The following is a 16,079-nucleotide window of genomic DNA, read 5'->3' on the forward strand; positions in this document are numbered from 1 at the left end:
ATCAGGGAAGTCAACGTGCAGGCTCAACAGCAGCCTCTCAAGCCAGCTCTCTGGTAAAAATAGGGGAAACGTATGGTTCCAGCACCCATATAACATATATTTGTCACAGGGACTGTGGCTTACGGCCACACCGCCCTGAACACGCCCGATCTCGTCCGATCTCGGAAGCCAAGCAGGGTCGGGCCTGGTTAGTACTTGGATGGGAGACCGCTTGGGAATACCAGGTGCTGTAAGCTTTTTTCTCTTCTCTCTGCGGCCTGCATGTAACATCTGACCATTACCGTGTGCCACACAGACACCAGGAAGTTAACCAGCTTGGGCTGCTGCTGATTGGTTGGCAGACACCTCTGTTTCTGTTTGGCTCTCAGTCTCCATGTTGCTGATCCTGGATCTGCTGAGATGTCCCAGGCCATTGTTGGCTTTGATCCTCATACATTTAACTTTGTCCTCAGAAAGGACAAGTTCCAAAAAGTCAAACAGGGACTAGTTTTGCATTTGACGTAGCCAAACTGCATGCGCCTGGAGAAGCCAAAAGGCTTACAGCACCTGGTATTCCCAGGCGGTCTCCCATCCAAGTACTAACCAGGGCCGACTCTGCTTGGCTTCTGAGATCTGACGAGATCAGGCGTGTTCAGGGTGGTGTGGCCGTAAGCCAGCAATGGAATCACAAACCAGCTCTTTATAGATTCTGAAACAGAATCTGTTATTGTATTCCGACTTGTAAAATAGAACTATACTGTTTAGAGAAGACGCAGTTTATGAGCATGTCGTGGGATTGAGCTTCCCTGGTTTCTCTATATGACAACGGACACAAAACTACACACAGGGAACAGAGGCTTTTGACAGACACTAAGTTATCTGAGAGTCCCATTTTCAGCTGCAAAGAACAATCACATCAGGGAAGTCAACGTGCAGGCTCAACAGCAGCCTCTCAAGCCAGCTCTCTGGTAAAAATAGGGGAAACGTATGGTTCCAGCACCCATATAACATATATTTGTCACAGGGACTGTGGCTTACGGCCACACCGCCCTGAACACGCCCGATCTCGTCCGATCTCGGAAGCCAAGCAGGGTCGGGCCTGGTTAGTACTTGGATGGGAGACCGCTTGGGAATACCAGGTGCTGTAAGCTTTTTTCTCTTCTCTCTGCGGCCTGCATGTAACATCTGACCATCACCGTGTGCCACACAGACACCAGGAAGTTAACCAGCTTGGGCTGCTGCTGATTGGTTGGCAGACACCTCTGTTTCTGTTTGGCTCTCAGTCTCCATGTTGCTGATCCTGGATCTGCTGAGATGTCCCAGGCCATTGTTGGCTTTGATCCTCATACATTTAACTTTGTCCTCAGAAAGGACAAGTTCCAAAAAGTCAAACAGGGACTAGTTTTGCATTTGACGTAGCCAAACTGCATGCGCCTGGAGAAGCCAAAAGGCTTACAGCACCTGGTATTCCCAGGCGGTCTCCCATCCAAGTACTAACCAGGCCCGACTCTGCTTGGCTTCTGAGATCTGACGAGATCAGGCGTGTTCAGGGTGGTGTGGCCGTAAGCCAGCAATGGAATCACAAACCAGCTCTTTATAGATTCTGAGACAGAATCTGTTATTGTATTCCGACTTGTAAAATAGAACTATACTGTTTAGAGAAGACGCAGTTTATGAGCATGTCGTGGGATTGAGCTTCCCTGGTTTCTCTATATGACAACGGACACAAAACTACACACAGGGAACAGAGGCTTTTGACAGACACTAAGTTATCTGAGAGTCCCATTTTCAGCTGCAAAGAACAATCACATCAGGGAAGTCAACGTGCAGGCTCAACAGCAGCCTCTCAAGCCAGCTCTCTGGTAAAAATAGGGGAAACGTATGGTTCCAGCACCCATATAACATATATTTGTCACAGGGACTGTGGCTTACGGCCACACCGCCCTGAACACGCCCGATCTCGTCCGATCTCGGAAGCCAAGCAGGGTCGGGCCTGGTTAGTACTTGGATGGGAGACCGCTTGGGAATACCAGGTGCTGTAAGCTTTTTTCTCTTCTCTCTGCGGCCTGCATGTAACATCTGACCATTACCGTGTGCCACACAGACACCAGGAAGTTAACCAGCTTGGGCTGCTGCTGATTGGTTGGCAGACACCTCTGTTTCTGTTTGGCTCTCAGTCTCCATGTTGCTGATCCTGGATCTGCTGAGATGTCCCAGGCCATTGTTGGCTTTGATCCTCATACATTTAACTTTGTCCTCAGAAAGGACAAGTTCCAAAAAGTCAAACAGGGACTAGTTTTGCATTTGACGTAGCCAAACTGCATGCGCCTGGAGAAGCCAAAAGGCTTACAGCACCTGGTATTCCCAGGCGGTCTCCCATCCAAGTACTAACCAGGCCCGACTCTGCTTGGCTTCTGAGATCTGACGAGATCAGGCGTGTTCAGGGTGGTGTGGCCGTAAGCCAGCAATGGAATCACAAACCAGCTCTTTATAGATTCTAAGACAGAATCTGTTATTGTATTCCGACTTGTAAAATAGAACTATACTGTTTAGAGAAGACGCAGTTTATGAGCATGTCGTGGGATTGAGCTTCCCTGGTTTCTCTATATGACAACGGACACAAAACTACACACAGGGAACAGAGGCTTTTGACAGACACTAAGTTATCTGAGAGTCCCATTTTCAGCTGCAAAGAACAATCACATCAGGGAAGTCAATGTGCAGGCTCAACAGCAGCCTCTCAAGCCAGCTCTCTGGTAAAAATAGGGGAAACGTATGGTTCCAGCACCTATATAACATATATTTGTCACAGGGACTGTGGCTTACGGCCACACCGCCCTGAACACGCCCGATCTCGTCCGATCTCGGAAGCCAAGCAGGGTCGGGCCTGGTTAGTACTTGGATGGGAGACCGCTTGGGAATACCAGGTGCTGTAAGCTTTTTTCTCTTCTCTCTGCGGCCTGCATGTAACATCTGACCATTACCGTGTGCCACACAGACACCAGGAAGTTAACCAGCTTGGGCTGCTGCTGATTGGTTGGCAGACACCTCTGTTTCTGTTTGGCTCTCAGTCTCCATGTTGCTGATCCTGGATCTGCTGAGATGTCCCAGGCCATTGTTGGCTTTGATCCTCATACATTTAACTTTGTCCTCAGAAAGGACAAGTTCCAAAAAGTCAAACAGGGACTAGTTTTGCATTTGACGTAGCCAAACTGCATGCGCCTGGAGAAGCCAAAAGGCTTACAGCACCTGGTATTCCCAGGCGGTCTCCCATCCAAGTACTAACCAGGCCCGACTCTGCTTGGCTTCTGAGATCTGACGAGATCAGGCGTGTTCAGGGTGGTGTGGCCGTAAGCCAGCAATGGAATCACAAACCAGCTCTTTATAGATTCTGAAACAGAATCTGTTATTGTATTCCGACTTGTAAAATAGAACTATACTGTTTAGAGAAGACGCAGTTTATGAGCATGTCGTGGGATTGAGCTTCCCTGGTTTCTCTATATGACAACGGACACAAAACTACACACAGGGAACAGAGGCTTTTGACAGACACTAAGTTATCTGAGAGTCCCATTTTCAGCTGCAAAGAACAATCACATCAGGGAAGTCAACGTGCAGGCTCAACAGCAGCCTCTCAAGCCAGCTCTCTGGTAAAAATAGGGGAAACGTATGGTTCCAGCACCCATATAACATATATTTGTCACAGGGACTGTGGCTTACGGCCACACCGCCCTGAACACGCCCGATCTCGTCCGATCTCGGAAGCCAAGCAGGGTCGGGCCTGGTTAGTACTTGGATGGGAGACCGCTTGGGAATACCAGGTGCTGTAAGCTTTTTTCTCTTCTCTCTGCGGCCTGCATGTAACATCTGACCATCACCGTGTGCCACACAGACACCAGGAAGTTAACCAGCTTGGGCTGCTGCTGATTGGTTGGCAGACACCTCTGTTTCTGTTTGGCTCTCAGTCTCCATGTTGCTGATCCTGGATTTGCTGAGATGTCCCAGGCCATTGTTGGCTTTGATCCTCATACATTTAACTTTGTCCTCAGAAAGGACAAGTTCCAAAAAGTCAAACAGGGACTAGTTTTGCATTTGACGTAGCCAAACTGCATGCGCCTGGAGAAGCCAAAAGGCTTACAGCACCTGATATTCCCAGGCGGTCTCCCATCCAAGTACTAACCAGGCCCGACTCTGCTTGGCTTCTGAGATCTGACGAGATCAGGCGTGTTCAGGGTGGTGTGGCCGTAAGCCAGCAATGGAATCACAAACCAGCTCTTTATAGATTCTGAGACAGAATCTGTTATTGTATTCCGACTTGTAAAATAGAACTATACTGTTTAGAGAAGACGCAGTTTATGAGCATGTCGTGGGATTGAGCTTCCCTGGTTTCTCTATATGACAACGGACACAAAACTACACACAGGGAACAGAGGCTTTTGACAGACACTAAGTTATCTGAGAGTCCCATTTTCAGCTGCAGAGAACAATCACATCAGGGAAGTCAACGTGCAGGCTCAACAGCAGCCTCTCAAGCCAGCTCTCTGGTAAAAATAGGGGAAACGTATGGTTCCAGCACCCATATAACATATATTTGTCACAGGGACTGTGGCTTACGGCCACACCGCCCTGAACACGCCCGATCTCGTCCGATCTCGGAAGCCAAGCAGGGTCGGGCCTGGTTAGTACTTGGATGGGAGACCGCTTGGGAATACCAGGTGCTGTAAGCTTTTTTCTCTTCTCTCTGCGGCCTGCATGTAACATCTGACCATCACCGTGTGCCACACAGACACCAGGAAGTTAACCAGCTTGGGCTGCTGCTGATTGGTTGGCAGACACCTCTGTTTCTGTTTGGCTCTCAGTCTCCATGTTGCTGATCCTGGATCTGCTGAGATGTCCCAGGCCATTGTTGGCTTTGATCCTCATACATTTAACTTTGTCCTCAGAAAGGACAAGTTCCAAAAAGTCAAACAGGGACTAGTTTTGCATTTGACGTAGCCAAACTGCATGCGCCTGGAGAAGCCAAAAGGCTTACAGCACCTGGTATTCCCAGGCGGTCTCCCATCCAAGTACTAACCAGGCCCGACTCTGCTTGGCTTCTGAGATCTGACGAGATCAGGCGTGTTCAGGGTGGTGTGGCCGTAAGCCAGCAATGGAATCACAAACCAGCTCTTTATAGATTCTGAAACAGAATCTGTTATTGTATTCCGACTTGTAAAATAGAACTATACTGTTTAGAGAAGACGCAGTTTATGAGCATGTCGTGGGATTGAGCTTCCCTGGTTTCTCTATATGACAACGGACACAAAACTACACACAGGGAACAGAGGCTTTTGACAGACACTAAGTTATCTGAGAGTCCCATTTTCAGCTGCAAAGAACAATCACATCAGGGAAGTCAACGTGCAGGCTCAACAGCAGCCTCTCAAGCCAGCTCTCTGGTAAAAATAGGGGAAACGTATGGTTCCAGCACCCATATAACATATATTTGTCACAGGGACTGTGGCTTACGGCCACACCGCCCTGAACACGCCCGATCTCGTCCGATCTCGGAAGCCAAGCAGGGTCGGGCCTGGTTAGTACTTGGATGGGAGACCGCTTGGGAATACCAGGTGCTGTAAGCTTTTTTCTCTTCTCTCTGCGGCCTGCATGTAACATCTGACCATTACCGTGTGCCACACAGACACCAGGAAGTTAACCAGCTTGGGCTGCTGCTGATTGGTTGGCAGACACCTCTGTTTCTGTTTGGCTCTCAGTCTCCATGTTGCTGATCCTGGATCTGCTGAGATGTCCCAGGCCATTGTTGGCTTTGATCCTCATACATTTAACTTTGTCCTCAGAAAGGACAAGTTCCAAAAAGTCAAACAGGGACTAGTTTTGCATTTGACGTAGCCAAACTGCATGCGCCTGGAGAAGCCAAAAGGCTTACAGCACCTGGTATTCCCAGGCGGTCTCCCATCCAAGTACTAACCAGGGCCGACTCTGCTTGGCTTCTGAGATCTGACGAGATCAGGCGTGTTCAGGGTGGTGTGGCCGTAAGCCAGCAATGGAATCACAAACCAGCTCTTTATAGATTCTGAAACAGAATCTGTTATTGTATTCCGACTTGTAAAATAGAACTATACTGTTTAGAGAAGACGCAGTTTATAAGCATGTCGTGGGATTGAGCTTCCCTGGTTTCTCTATATGACAACGGACACAAAACTACACACAGGGAACAGAGGCTTTTGACAGACACTAAGTTATCTGAGAGTCCCATTTTCAGCTGCAAAGAACAATCACATCAGGGAAGTCAACGTGCAGGCTCAACAGCAGCCTCTCAAGCCAGCTCTCTGGTAAAAATAGGGGAAACGTATGGTTCCAGCACCCATATAACATATATTTGTCACAGGGACTGTGGCTTACGGCCACACCGCCCTGAACACGCCCGATCTCGTCCGATCTCGGAAGCCAAGCAGGGTCGGGCCTGGTTAGTACTTGGATGGGAGACCGCTTGGGAATACCAGGTGCTGTAAGCTTTTTTCTCTTCTCTCTGCGGCCTGCATGTAACATCTGACCATCACCGTGTGCCACACAGACACCAGGAAGTTAACCAGCTTGGGCTGCTGCTGATTGGTTGGCAGACACCTCTGTTTCTGTTTGGCTCTCAGTCTCCATGTTGCTGATCCTGGATCTGCTGAGATGTCCCAGGCCATTGTTGGCTTTGATCCTCATACATTTAACTTTGTCCTCAGAAAGGACAAGTTCCAAAAAGTCAAACAGGGACTAGTTTTGCATTTGACGTAGCCAAACTGCATGCGCCTGGAGAAGCCAAAAGGCTTACAGCACCTGGTATTCCCAGGCGGTCTCCCATCCAAGTACTAACCAGGCCCGACTCTGCTTGGCTTCTGAGATCTGACGAGATCAGGCGTGTTCAGGGTGGTGTGGCCGTAAGCCAGCAATGGAATCACAAACCAGCTCTTTATAGATTCTGAGACAGAATCTGTTATTGTATTCCGACTTGTAAAATAGAACTATACTGTTTAGAGAAGACGCAGTTTATGAGCATGTCGTGGGATTGAGCTTCCCTGGTTTCTCTATATGACAACGGACACAAAACTACACACAGGGAACAGAGGCTTTTGACAGACACTAAGTTATCTGAGAGTCCCATTTTCAGCTGCAAAGAACAATCACATCAGGGAAGTCAACGTGCAGGCTCAACAGCAGCCTCTCAAGCCAGCTCTCTGGTAAAAATAGGGGAAACGTATGGTTCCAGCACCCATATAACATATATTTGTCACAGGGACTGTGGCTTACGGCCACACCGCCCTGAACACGCCCGATCTCGTCCGATCTCGGAAGCCAAGCAGGGTCGGGCCTGGTTAGTACTTGGATGGGAGACCGCTTGGGAATACCAGGTGCTGTAAGCTTTTTTCTCTTCTCTCTGCGGCCTGCATGTAACATCTGACCATTACCGTGTGCCACACAGACACCAGGAAGTTAACCAGCTTGGGCTGCTGCTGATTGGTTGGCAGACACCTCTGTTTCTGTTTGGCTCTCAGTCTCCATGTTGCTGATCCTGGATCTGCTGAGATGTCCCAGGCCATTGTTGGCTTTGATCCTCATACATTTAACTTTGTCCTCAGAAAGGACAAGTTCCAAAAAGTCAAACAGGGACTAGTTTTGCATTTGACGTAGCCAAACTGCATGCGCCTGGAGAAGCCAAAAGGCTTACAGCACCTGGTATTCCCAGGCGGTCTCCCATCCAAGTACTAACCAGGCCCGACTCTGCTTGGCTTCTGAGATCTGACGAGATCAGGCGTGTTCAGGGTGGTGTGGCCGTAAGCCAGCAATGGAATCACAAACCAGCTCTTTATAGATTCTGAGACAGAATCTGTTATTGTATTCCGACTTGTAAAATAGAACTATACTGTTTAGAGAAGACGCAGTTTATGAGCATGTCGTGGGATTGAGCTTCCCTGGTTTCTCTATATGACAACGGACACAAAACTACACACAGGGAACAGAGGCTTTTGACAGACACTAAGTTATCTGAGAGTCCCATTTTCAGCTGCAAAGAACAATCACATCAGGGAAGTCAACGTGCAGGCTCAACAGCAGCCTCTCAAGCCAGCTCTCTGGTAAAAATAGGGGAAACGTATGGTTCCAGCACCCATATAACATATATTTGTCACAGGGACTGTGGCTTACGGCCACACCGCCCTGAACACGCCCGATCTCGTCCGATCTCGGAAGCCAAGCAGGGTCGGGCCTGGTTAGTACTTGGATGGGAGACCGCTTGGGAATACCAGGTGCTGTAAGCTTTTTTCTCTTCTCTCTGCGGCCTGCATGTAACATCTGACCATCACCGTGTGCCACACAGACACCAGGAAGTTAACCAGCTTGGGCTGCTGCTGATTGGTTGGCAGACACCTCTGTTTCTGTTTGGCTCTCAGTCTCCATGTTGCTGATCCTGGATCTGCTGAGATGTCCCAGGCCATTGTTGGCTTTGATCCTCATACATTTAACTTTGTCCTCAGAAAGGACAAGTTCCAAAAAGTCAAACAGGGACTAGTTTTGCATTTGACGTAGCCAAACTGCATGCGCCTGGAGAAGCCAAAAGGCTTACAGCACCTGATATTCCCAGGCGGTCTCCCATCCAAGTACTAACCAGGCCCGACTCTGCTTGGCTTCTGAGATCTGACGAGATCAGGCGTGTTCAGGGTGGTGTGGCCGTAAGCCAGCAATGGAATCACAAACCAGCTCTTTATAGATTCTGAGACAGAATCTGTTATTGTATTCCGACTTGTAAAATAGAACTATACTGTTTAGAGAAGACGCAGTTTATGAGCATGTCGTGGGATTGAGCTTCCCTGGTTTCTCTATATGACAACGGACACAAAACTACACACAGGGAACAGAGGCTTTTGAGAGACACTAAGTTATCTGAGAGTCCCATTTTCAGCTGCAAAGAACAATCACATCAGGGAAGTCAATGTGCAGGCTCAACAGCAGCCTCTCAAGCCAGCTCTCTGGTAAAAATAGGGGAAACGTATGGTTCCAGCACCTATATAACATATATTTGTCACAGGGACTGTGGCTTACGGCCACACCGCCCTGAACACGCCCGATCTCGTCCGATCTCGGAAGCCAAGCAGGGTCGGGCCTGGTTAGTACTTGGATGGGAGACCGCTTGGGAATACCAGGTGCTGTAAGCTTTTTTCTCTTCTCTCTGCGGCCTGCATGTAACATCTGACCATTACCGTGTGCCACACAGACACCAGGAAGTTAACCAGCTTGGGCTGCTGCTGATTGGTTGGCAGACACCTCTGTTTCTGTTTGGCTCTCAGTCTCCATGTTGCTGATCCTGGATCTGCTGAGATGTCCCAGGCCATTGTTGGCTTTGATCCTCATACATTTAACTTTGTCCTCAGAAAGGACAAGTTCCAAAAAGTCAAACAGGGACTAGTTTTGCATTTGACGTAGCCAAACTGCATGCGCCTGGAGAAGCCAAAAGGCTTACAGCACCTGGTATTCCCAGGCGGTCTCCCATCCAAGTACTAACCAGGCCCGACTCTGCTTGGCTTCTGAGATCTGACAAGATCAGGCGTGTTCAGGGTGGTGTGGCCGTAAGCCAGCAATGGAATCACAAACCAGCTCTTTATAGATTCTGAAACAGAATCTGTTATTGTATTCCGACTTGTAAAATAGAACTATACTGTTTAGAGAAGACGCAGTTTATGAGCATGTCGTGGGATTGAGCTTCCCTGGTTTCTCTATATGACAACGGACACAAAACTACACACAGGGAACAGAGGCTTTTGACAGACACTAAGTTATCTGAGAGTCCCATTTTCAGCTGCAAAGAACAATCACATCAGGGAAGTCAACGTGCAGGCTCAACAGCAGCCTCTCAAGCCAGCTCTCTGGTAAAAATAGGGGAAACGTATGGTTCCAGCACCCATATAACATATATTTGTCACAGGGACTGTGGCTTACGGCCACACCGCCCTGAACACGCCCGATCTCGTCCGATCTCGGAAGCCAAGCAGGGTCGGGCCTGGTTAGTACTTGGATGGGAGACCGCTTGGGAATACCAGGTGCTGTAAGCTTTTTTCTCTTCTCTCTGCGGCCTGCATGTAACATCTGACCATTACCGTGTGCCACACAGACACCAGGAAGTTAACCAGCTTGGGCTGCTGCTGATTGGTTGGCAGACACCTCTGTTTCTGTTTGGCTCTCAGTCTCCATGTTGCTGATCCTGGATCTGCTGAGATGTCCCAGGCCATTGTTGGCTTTGATCCTCATACATTTAACTTTGTCCTCAGAAAGGACAAGTTCCAAAAAGTCAAACAGGGACTAGTTTTGCATTTGACGTAGCCAAACTGCATGCGCCTGGAGAAGCCAAAAGGCTTACAGCACCTGGTATTCCCAGGCGGTCTCCCATCCAAGTACTAACCAGGCCCGACTCTGCTTGGCTTCTGAGATCTGACGAGATCAGGCGTGTTCAGGGTGGTGTGGCTGTAAGCCAGCAATGGAATCACAAACCAGCTCTTTATAGATTCTGAGACAGAATCTGTTATTGTATTCCGACTTGTAAAATAGAACTATACTGTTTAGAGAAGACGCAGTTTATGAGCATGTCGTGGGATTGAGCTTCCCTGGTTTCTCTATATGACAACGGACACAAAATTACACACAGGGAACAGAGGCTTTTGAGAGACACTAAGTTATCTGAGAGTCCCATTTTCAGCTGCAGAGAACAATCACATCAGGGAAGTCAACGTGCAGGCTCAACAGCAGCCTCTCAAGCCAGCTCTCTGGTAAAAATAGGGGAAACGTATGGTTCCAGCACCCATATAACATATATTTGTCACAGGGACTGTGGCTTACGGCCACACCGCCCTGAACACGCCCGATCTCGTCCGATCTCGGAAGCCAAGCAGGGTCGGGCCTGGTTAGTACTTGGATGGGAGACCGCTTGGGAATACCAGGTGCTGTAAGCTTTTTTCTCTTCTCTCTGCGGCCTGCATGTAACATCTGACCATCACCGTGTGCCACACAGACACCAGGAAGTTAACCAGCTTGGGCTGCTGCTGATTGGTTGGCAGACACCTCTGTTTCTGTTTGGCTCTCAGTCTCCATGTTGCTGATCCTGGATCTGCTGAGATGTCCCAGGCCATTGTTGGCTTTGATCCTCATACATTTAACTTTGTCCTCAGAAAGGACAAGTTCCAAAAAGTCAAACAGGGACTAGTTTTGCATTTGACGTAGCCAAACTGCATGCGCCTGGAGAAGCCAAAAGGCTTACAGCACCTGGTATTCCCAGGCGGTCTCCCATCCAAGTACTAACCAGGGCCGACTCTGCTTGGCTTCTGAGATCTGACGAGATCAGGCGTGTTCAGGGTGGTGTGGCCGTAAGCCAGCAATGGAATCACAAACCAGCTCTTTATAGATTCTGAAACAGAATCTGTTATTGTATTCCGACTTGTAAAATAGAACTATACTGTTTAGAGAAGACGCAGTTTATGAGCATGTCGTGGGATTGAGCTTCCCTGGTTTCTCTATATGACAACGGACACAAAACTACACACAGGGAACAGAGGCTTTTGACAGACACTAAGTTATCTGAGAGTCCCATTTTCAGCTGCAAAGAACAATCACATCAGGGAAGTCAACGTGCAGGCTCAACAGCAGCCTCTCAAGCCAGCTCTCTGGTAAAAATAGGGGAAACGTATGGTTCCAGCACCCATATAACATATATTTGTCACAGGGACTGTGGCTTACGGCCACACCGCCCTGAACACGCCCGATCTCGTCCGATCTCGGAAGCCAAGCAGGGTCGGGCCTGGTTAGTACTTGGATGGGAGACCGCTTGGGAATACCAGGTGCTGTAAGCTTTTTTCTCTTCTCTCTGCGGCCTGCATGTAACATCTGACCATTACCGTGTGCCACACAGACACCAGGAAGTTAACCAGCTTGGGCTGCTGCTGATTGGTTGGCAGACACCTCTGTTTCTGTTTGGCTCTCAGTCTCCATGTTGCTGATCCTGGATCTGCTGAGATGTCCCAGGCCATTGTTGGCTTTGATCCTCATACATTTAACTTTGTCCTCAGAAAGGACAAGTTCCAAAAAGTCAAACAGGGACTAGTTTTGCATTTGACGTAGCCAAACTGCATGCGCCTGGAGAAGCCAAAAGGCTTACAGCACCTGGTATTCCCAGGCGGTCTCCCATCCAAGTACTAACCAGGCCCGACTCTGCTTGGCTTCTGAGATCTGACGAGATCAGGCGTGTTCAGGGTGGTGTGGCCGTAAGCCAGCAATGGAATCACAAACCAGCTCTTTATAGATTCTGAAACAGAATCTGTTATTGTATTCCGACTTGTAAAATAGAACTATACTGTTTAGAGAAGACGCAGTTTATGAGCATGTCGTGGGATTGAGCTTCCCTGGTTTCTCTATATGACAACGGACACAAAACTACACACAGGGAACAGAGGCTTTTGACAGACACTAAGTTATCTGAGAGTCCCATTTTCAGCTGCAAAGAACAATCACATCAGGGAAGTCAACGTGCAGGCTCAACAGCAGCCTCTCAAGCCAGCTCTCTGGTAAAAATAGGGGAAACGTATGGTTCCAGCACCCATATAACATATATTTGTCACAGGGACTGTGGCTTACGGCCACACCGCCCTGAACACGCCCGATCTCGTCCGATCTCGGAAGCCAAGCAGGGTCGGGCCTGGTTAGTACTTGGATGGGAGACCGCTTGGGAATACCAGGTGCTGTAAGCTTTTTTCTCTTCTCTCTGCGGCCTGCATGTAACATCTGACCATCACCGTGTGCCACACAGACACCAGGAAGTTAACCAGCTTGGGCTGCTGCTGATTGGTTGGCAGACACCTCTGTTTCTGTTTGGCTCTCAGTCTCCATGTTGCTGATCCTGGATCTGCTGAGATGTCCCAGGCCATTGTTGGCTTTGATCCTCATACATTTAACTTTGTCCTCAGAAAGGACAAGTTCCAAAAAGTCAAACAGGGACTAGTTTTGCATTTGACGTAGCCAAACTGCATGCGCCTGGAGAAGCCAAAAGGCTTACAGCACCTGATATTCCCAGGCGGTCTCCCATCCAAGTACTAACCAGGCCCGACTCTGCTTGGCTTCTGAGATCTGACGAGATCAGGCGTGTTCAGGGTGGTGTGGCCGTAAGCCAGCAATGGAATCACAAACCAGCTCTTTATAGATTCTGAGACAGAATCTGTTATTGTATTCCGACTTGTAAAATAGAACTATACTGTTTAGAGAAGACGCAGTTTATGAGCATGTCGTGGGATTGAGCTTCCCTGGTTTCTCTATATGACAACGGACACAAAACTACACACAGGGAACAGAGGCTTTTGACAGACACTAAGTTATCTGAGAGTCCCATTTTCAGCTGCAGAGAACAATCACATCAGGGAAGTCAACGTGCAGGCTCAACAGCAGCCTCTCAAGCCAGCTCTCTGGTAAAAATAGGGGAAACGTATGGTTCCAGCACCCATATAACATATATTTGTCACAGGGACTGTGGCTTACGGCCACACCGCCCTGAACACGCCCGATCTCGTCCGATCTCGGAAGCCAAGCAGGGTCGGGCCTGGTTAGTACTTGGATGGGAGACCGCTTGGGAATACCAGGTGCTGTAAGCTTTTTTCTCTTCTCTCTGCGGCCTGCATGTAACATCTGACCATCACCGTGTGCCACACAGACACCAGGAAGTTAACCAGCTTGGGCTGCTGCTGATTGGTTGGCAGACACCTCTGTTTCTGTTTGGCTCTCAGTCTCCATGTTGCTGATCCTGGATCTGCTGAGATGTCCCAGGCCATTGTTGGCTTTGATCCTCATACATTTAACTTTGTCCTCAGAAAGGACAAGTTCCAAAAAGTCAAACAGGGACTAGTTTTGCATTTGACGTAGCCAAACTGCATGCGCCTGGAGAAGCCAAAAGGCTTACAGCACCTGGTATTCCCAGGCGGTCTCCCATCCAAGTACTAACCAGGCCCGACTCTGCTTGGCTTCTGAGATCTGACGAGATCAGGCGTGTTCAGGGTGGTGTGGCCGTAAGCCAGCAATGGAATCACAAACCAGCTCTTTATAGATTCTGAAACAGAATCTGTTATTGTATTCCGACTTGTAAAATAGAACTATACTGTTTAGAGAAGACGCAGTTTATGAGCATGTCGTGGGATTGAGCTTCCCTGGTTTCTCTATATGACAACGGACACAAAACTACACACAGGGAACAGAGGCTTTTGACAGACACTAAGTTATCTGAGAGTCCCATTTTCAGCTGCAAAGAACAATCACATCAGGGAAGTCAACGTGCAGGCTCAACAGCAGCCTCTCAAGCCAGCTCTCTGGTAAAAATAGGGGAAACGTATGGTTCCAGCACCCATATAACATATATTTGTCACAGGGACTGTGGCTTACGGCCACACCGCCCTGAACACGCCCGATCTCGTCCGATCTCGGAAGCCAAGCAGGGTCGGGCCTGGTTAGTACTTGGATGGGAGACCGCTTGGGAATACCAGGTGCTGTAAGCTTTTTTCTCTTCTCTCTGCGGCCTGCATGTAACATCTGACCATTACCGTGTGCCACACAGACACCAGGAAGTTAACCAGCTTGGGCTGCTGCTGATTGGTTGGCAGACACCTCTGTTTCTGTTTGGCTCTCAGTCTCCATGTTGCTGATCCTGGATCTGCTGAGATGTCCCAGGCCATTGTTGGCTTTGATCCTCATACATTTAACTTTGTCCTCAGAAAGGACAAGTTCCAAAAAGTCAAACAGGGACTAGTTTTGCATTTGACGTAGCCAAACTGCATGCGCCTGGAGAAGCCAAAAGGCTTACAGCACCTGGTATTCCCAGGCGGTCTCCCATCCAAGTACTAACCAGGGCCGACTCTGCTTGGCTTCTGAGATCTGACGAGATCAGGCGTGTTCAGGGTGGTGTGGCCGTAAGCCAGCAATGGAATCACAAACCAGCTCTTTATAGATTCTGAAACAGAATCTGTTATTGTATTCCGACTTGTAAAATAGAACTATACTGTTTAGAGAAGACGCAGTTTATAAGCATGTCGTGGGATTGAGCTTCCCTGGTTTCTCTATATGACAACGGACACAAAACTACACACAGGGAACAGAGGCTTTTGACAGACACTAAGTTATCTGAGAGTCCCATTTTCAGCTGCAAAGAACAATCACATCAGGGAAGTCAACGTGCAGGCTCAACAGCAGCCTCTCAAGCCAGCTCTCTGGTAAAAATAGGGGAAACGTATGGTTCCAGCACCCATATAACATATATTTGTCACAGGGACTGTGGCTTACGGCCACACCGCCCTGAACACGCCCGATCTCGTCCGATCTCGGAAGCCAAGCAGGGTCGGGCCTGGTTAGTACTTGGATGGGAGACCGCTTGGGAATACCAGGTGCTGTAAGCTTTTTTCTCTTCTCTCTGCGGCCTGCATGTAACATCTGACCATCACCGTGTGCCACACAGACACCAGGAAGTTAACCAGCTTGGGCTGCTGCTGATTGGTTGGCAGACACCTCTGTTTCTGTTTGGCTCTCAGTCTCCATGTTGCTGATCCTGGATCTGCTGAGATGTCCCAGGCCATTGTTGGCTTTGATCCTCATACATTTAACTTTGTCCTCAGAAAGGACAAGTTCCAAAAAGTCAAACAGGGACTAGTTTTGCATTTGACGTAGCCAAACTGCATGCGCCTGGAGAAGCCAAAAGGCTTACAGCACCTGGTATTCCCAGGCGGTCTCCCATCCAAGTACTAACCAGGCCCGACTCTGCTTGGCTTCTGAGATCTGACGAGATCAGGCGTGTTCAGGGTGGTGTGGCCGTAAGCCAGCAATGGAATCACAAACCAGCTCTTTATAGATTCTGAGACAGAATCTGTTATTGTATTCCGACTTGTAAAATAGAACTATACTGTTTAGAGAAGACGCAGTTTATGAGCATGTCGTGGGATTGAGCTTCCCTGGTTTCTCTATATGACAACGGACACAAAACTACACACAGGGAACAGAGGCTTTTGACAGACACTAAGTTATCTGAGAGTCCCATTTTCAGCTGC

The 16,079-nt window shown here is 48.7% G+C and overlaps 36 non-coding genes across 36 annotated transcripts; 18 read left to right on the forward strand and 18 right to left on the reverse strand.

Moving 5' to 3' along the window:
- Positions 1 to 117: 117 nt before the first annotated feature.
- Positions 118 to 236, forward strand: LOC142393871 (5S ribosomal RNA). The gene has a single exon (XR_012772278.1). It is a non-coding gene; the product is annotated as a 5S ribosomal RNA (ribosomal RNA).
- A 298-nt stretch (positions 237 to 534) lies between these two features.
- LOC142393382 (5S ribosomal RNA) lies at positions 535 to 653 on the reverse strand. The gene has a single exon (XR_012771988.1). It is a non-coding gene; the product is annotated as a 5S ribosomal RNA (ribosomal RNA).
- A 358-nt stretch (positions 654 to 1,011) lies between these two features.
- Positions 1,012 to 1,130, forward strand: LOC142393873 (5S ribosomal RNA). The gene has a single exon (XR_012772280.1). It is a non-coding gene; the product is annotated as a 5S ribosomal RNA (ribosomal RNA).
- A 298-nt stretch (positions 1,131 to 1,428) lies between these two features.
- LOC142392718 (5S ribosomal RNA) lies at positions 1,429 to 1,547 on the reverse strand. The gene has a single exon (XR_012771355.1). It is a non-coding gene; the product is annotated as a 5S ribosomal RNA (ribosomal RNA).
- A 358-nt stretch (positions 1,548 to 1,905) lies between these two features.
- LOC142393874 (5S ribosomal RNA) lies at positions 1,906 to 2,024 on the forward strand. Its single transcript, XR_012772281.1, has one exon. It is a non-coding gene; the product is annotated as a 5S ribosomal RNA (ribosomal RNA).
- A 298-nt stretch (positions 2,025 to 2,322) lies between these two features.
- On the reverse strand, positions 2,323 to 2,441 carry LOC142392719 (5S ribosomal RNA). Its single transcript, XR_012771356.1, has one exon. It is a non-coding gene; the product is annotated as a 5S ribosomal RNA (ribosomal RNA).
- Positions 2,442 to 2,799: 358 nt separating this feature from the next.
- LOC142393875 (5S ribosomal RNA) lies at positions 2,800 to 2,918 on the forward strand. Its single transcript, XR_012772282.1, has one exon. It is a non-coding gene; the product is annotated as a 5S ribosomal RNA (ribosomal RNA).
- Positions 2,919 to 3,216: 298 nt separating this feature from the next.
- LOC142392720 (5S ribosomal RNA) lies at positions 3,217 to 3,335 on the reverse strand. Its single transcript, XR_012771357.1, has one exon. It is a non-coding gene; the product is annotated as a 5S ribosomal RNA (ribosomal RNA).
- Positions 3,336 to 3,693: 358 nt separating this feature from the next.
- Positions 3,694 to 3,812, forward strand: LOC142393876 (5S ribosomal RNA). The gene has a single exon (XR_012772283.1). It is a non-coding gene; the product is annotated as a 5S ribosomal RNA (ribosomal RNA).
- A 298-nt stretch (positions 3,813 to 4,110) lies between these two features.
- Positions 4,111 to 4,229, reverse strand: LOC142393083 (5S ribosomal RNA). Its single transcript, XR_012771705.1, has one exon. It is a non-coding gene; the product is annotated as a 5S ribosomal RNA (ribosomal RNA).
- A 358-nt stretch (positions 4,230 to 4,587) lies between these two features.
- On the forward strand, positions 4,588 to 4,706 carry LOC142393877 (5S ribosomal RNA). Its single transcript, XR_012772284.1, has one exon. It is a non-coding gene; the product is annotated as a 5S ribosomal RNA (ribosomal RNA).
- Positions 4,707 to 5,004: 298 nt separating this feature from the next.
- On the reverse strand, positions 5,005 to 5,123 carry LOC142392721 (5S ribosomal RNA). The gene has a single exon (XR_012771358.1). It is a non-coding gene; the product is annotated as a 5S ribosomal RNA (ribosomal RNA).
- A 358-nt stretch (positions 5,124 to 5,481) lies between these two features.
- Positions 5,482 to 5,600, forward strand: LOC142393878 (5S ribosomal RNA). Its single transcript, XR_012772285.1, has one exon. It is a non-coding gene; the product is annotated as a 5S ribosomal RNA (ribosomal RNA).
- Positions 5,601 to 5,898: 298 nt separating this feature from the next.
- On the reverse strand, positions 5,899 to 6,017 carry LOC142393383 (5S ribosomal RNA). Its single transcript, XR_012771989.1, has one exon. It is a non-coding gene; the product is annotated as a 5S ribosomal RNA (ribosomal RNA).
- Positions 6,018 to 6,375: 358 nt separating this feature from the next.
- LOC142393879 (5S ribosomal RNA) lies at positions 6,376 to 6,494 on the forward strand. The gene has a single exon (XR_012772286.1). It is a non-coding gene; the product is annotated as a 5S ribosomal RNA (ribosomal RNA).
- Positions 6,495 to 6,792: 298 nt separating this feature from the next.
- On the reverse strand, positions 6,793 to 6,911 carry LOC142392723 (5S ribosomal RNA). Its single transcript, XR_012771360.1, has one exon. It is a non-coding gene; the product is annotated as a 5S ribosomal RNA (ribosomal RNA).
- A 358-nt stretch (positions 6,912 to 7,269) lies between these two features.
- LOC142393880 (5S ribosomal RNA) lies at positions 7,270 to 7,388 on the forward strand. Its single transcript, XR_012772287.1, has one exon. It is a non-coding gene; the product is annotated as a 5S ribosomal RNA (ribosomal RNA).
- Positions 7,389 to 7,686: 298 nt separating this feature from the next.
- Positions 7,687 to 7,805, reverse strand: LOC142392724 (5S ribosomal RNA). Its single transcript, XR_012771361.1, has one exon. It is a non-coding gene; the product is annotated as a 5S ribosomal RNA (ribosomal RNA).
- Positions 7,806 to 8,163: 358 nt separating this feature from the next.
- Positions 8,164 to 8,282, forward strand: LOC142393881 (5S ribosomal RNA). The gene has a single exon (XR_012772288.1). It is a non-coding gene; the product is annotated as a 5S ribosomal RNA (ribosomal RNA).
- A 298-nt stretch (positions 8,283 to 8,580) lies between these two features.
- Positions 8,581 to 8,699, reverse strand: LOC142393084 (5S ribosomal RNA). The gene has a single exon (XR_012771706.1). It is a non-coding gene; the product is annotated as a 5S ribosomal RNA (ribosomal RNA).
- Positions 8,700 to 9,057: 358 nt separating this feature from the next.
- Positions 9,058 to 9,176, forward strand: LOC142393882 (5S ribosomal RNA). Its single transcript, XR_012772289.1, has one exon. It is a non-coding gene; the product is annotated as a 5S ribosomal RNA (ribosomal RNA).
- Positions 9,177 to 9,474: 298 nt separating this feature from the next.
- On the reverse strand, positions 9,475 to 9,593 carry LOC142393327 (5S ribosomal RNA). The gene has a single exon (XR_012771937.1). It is a non-coding gene; the product is annotated as a 5S ribosomal RNA (ribosomal RNA).
- A 358-nt stretch (positions 9,594 to 9,951) lies between these two features.
- Positions 9,952 to 10,070, forward strand: LOC142393885 (5S ribosomal RNA). Its single transcript, XR_012772291.1, has one exon. It is a non-coding gene; the product is annotated as a 5S ribosomal RNA (ribosomal RNA).
- Positions 10,071 to 10,368: 298 nt separating this feature from the next.
- On the reverse strand, positions 10,369 to 10,487 carry LOC142392996 (5S ribosomal RNA). Its single transcript, XR_012771621.1, has one exon. It is a non-coding gene; the product is annotated as a 5S ribosomal RNA (ribosomal RNA).
- Positions 10,488 to 10,845: 358 nt separating this feature from the next.
- Positions 10,846 to 10,964, forward strand: LOC142393886 (5S ribosomal RNA). Its single transcript, XR_012772292.1, has one exon. It is a non-coding gene; the product is annotated as a 5S ribosomal RNA (ribosomal RNA).
- Positions 10,965 to 11,262: 298 nt separating this feature from the next.
- On the reverse strand, positions 11,263 to 11,381 carry LOC142393384 (5S ribosomal RNA). Its single transcript, XR_012771990.1, has one exon. It is a non-coding gene; the product is annotated as a 5S ribosomal RNA (ribosomal RNA).
- Positions 11,382 to 11,739: 358 nt separating this feature from the next.
- On the forward strand, positions 11,740 to 11,858 carry LOC142393887 (5S ribosomal RNA). The gene has a single exon (XR_012772293.1). It is a non-coding gene; the product is annotated as a 5S ribosomal RNA (ribosomal RNA).
- Positions 11,859 to 12,156: 298 nt separating this feature from the next.
- On the reverse strand, positions 12,157 to 12,275 carry LOC142392725 (5S ribosomal RNA). The gene has a single exon (XR_012771362.1). It is a non-coding gene; the product is annotated as a 5S ribosomal RNA (ribosomal RNA).
- Positions 12,276 to 12,633: 358 nt separating this feature from the next.
- On the forward strand, positions 12,634 to 12,752 carry LOC142393888 (5S ribosomal RNA). The gene has a single exon (XR_012772294.1). It is a non-coding gene; the product is annotated as a 5S ribosomal RNA (ribosomal RNA).
- Positions 12,753 to 13,050: 298 nt separating this feature from the next.
- On the reverse strand, positions 13,051 to 13,169 carry LOC142393085 (5S ribosomal RNA). Its single transcript, XR_012771707.1, has one exon. It is a non-coding gene; the product is annotated as a 5S ribosomal RNA (ribosomal RNA).
- Positions 13,170 to 13,527: 358 nt separating this feature from the next.
- On the forward strand, positions 13,528 to 13,646 carry LOC142393889 (5S ribosomal RNA). The gene has a single exon (XR_012772295.1). It is a non-coding gene; the product is annotated as a 5S ribosomal RNA (ribosomal RNA).
- Positions 13,647 to 13,944: 298 nt separating this feature from the next.
- On the reverse strand, positions 13,945 to 14,063 carry LOC142392726 (5S ribosomal RNA). Its single transcript, XR_012771363.1, has one exon. It is a non-coding gene; the product is annotated as a 5S ribosomal RNA (ribosomal RNA).
- A 358-nt stretch (positions 14,064 to 14,421) lies between these two features.
- LOC142393890 (5S ribosomal RNA) lies at positions 14,422 to 14,540 on the forward strand. The gene has a single exon (XR_012772296.1). It is a non-coding gene; the product is annotated as a 5S ribosomal RNA (ribosomal RNA).
- Positions 14,541 to 14,838: 298 nt separating this feature from the next.
- LOC142393385 (5S ribosomal RNA) lies at positions 14,839 to 14,957 on the reverse strand. Its single transcript, XR_012771991.1, has one exon. It is a non-coding gene; the product is annotated as a 5S ribosomal RNA (ribosomal RNA).
- Positions 14,958 to 15,315: 358 nt separating this feature from the next.
- LOC142393891 (5S ribosomal RNA) lies at positions 15,316 to 15,434 on the forward strand. Its single transcript, XR_012772297.1, has one exon. It is a non-coding gene; the product is annotated as a 5S ribosomal RNA (ribosomal RNA).
- Positions 15,435 to 15,732: 298 nt separating this feature from the next.
- On the reverse strand, positions 15,733 to 15,851 carry LOC142392728 (5S ribosomal RNA). Its single transcript, XR_012771364.1, has one exon. It is a non-coding gene; the product is annotated as a 5S ribosomal RNA (ribosomal RNA).
- Positions 15,852 to 16,079: the final 228 nt, after the last annotated feature.

This window comes from Odontesthes bonariensis, chromosome 11 (assembly GCF_027942865.1).
Source record: "Odontesthes bonariensis isolate fOdoBon6 chromosome 11, fOdoBon6.hap1, whole genome shotgun sequence".
Classification (NCBI taxonomy): Eukaryota; Metazoa; Chordata; class Actinopteri; order Atheriniformes; family Atherinopsidae; genus Odontesthes; species Odontesthes bonariensis.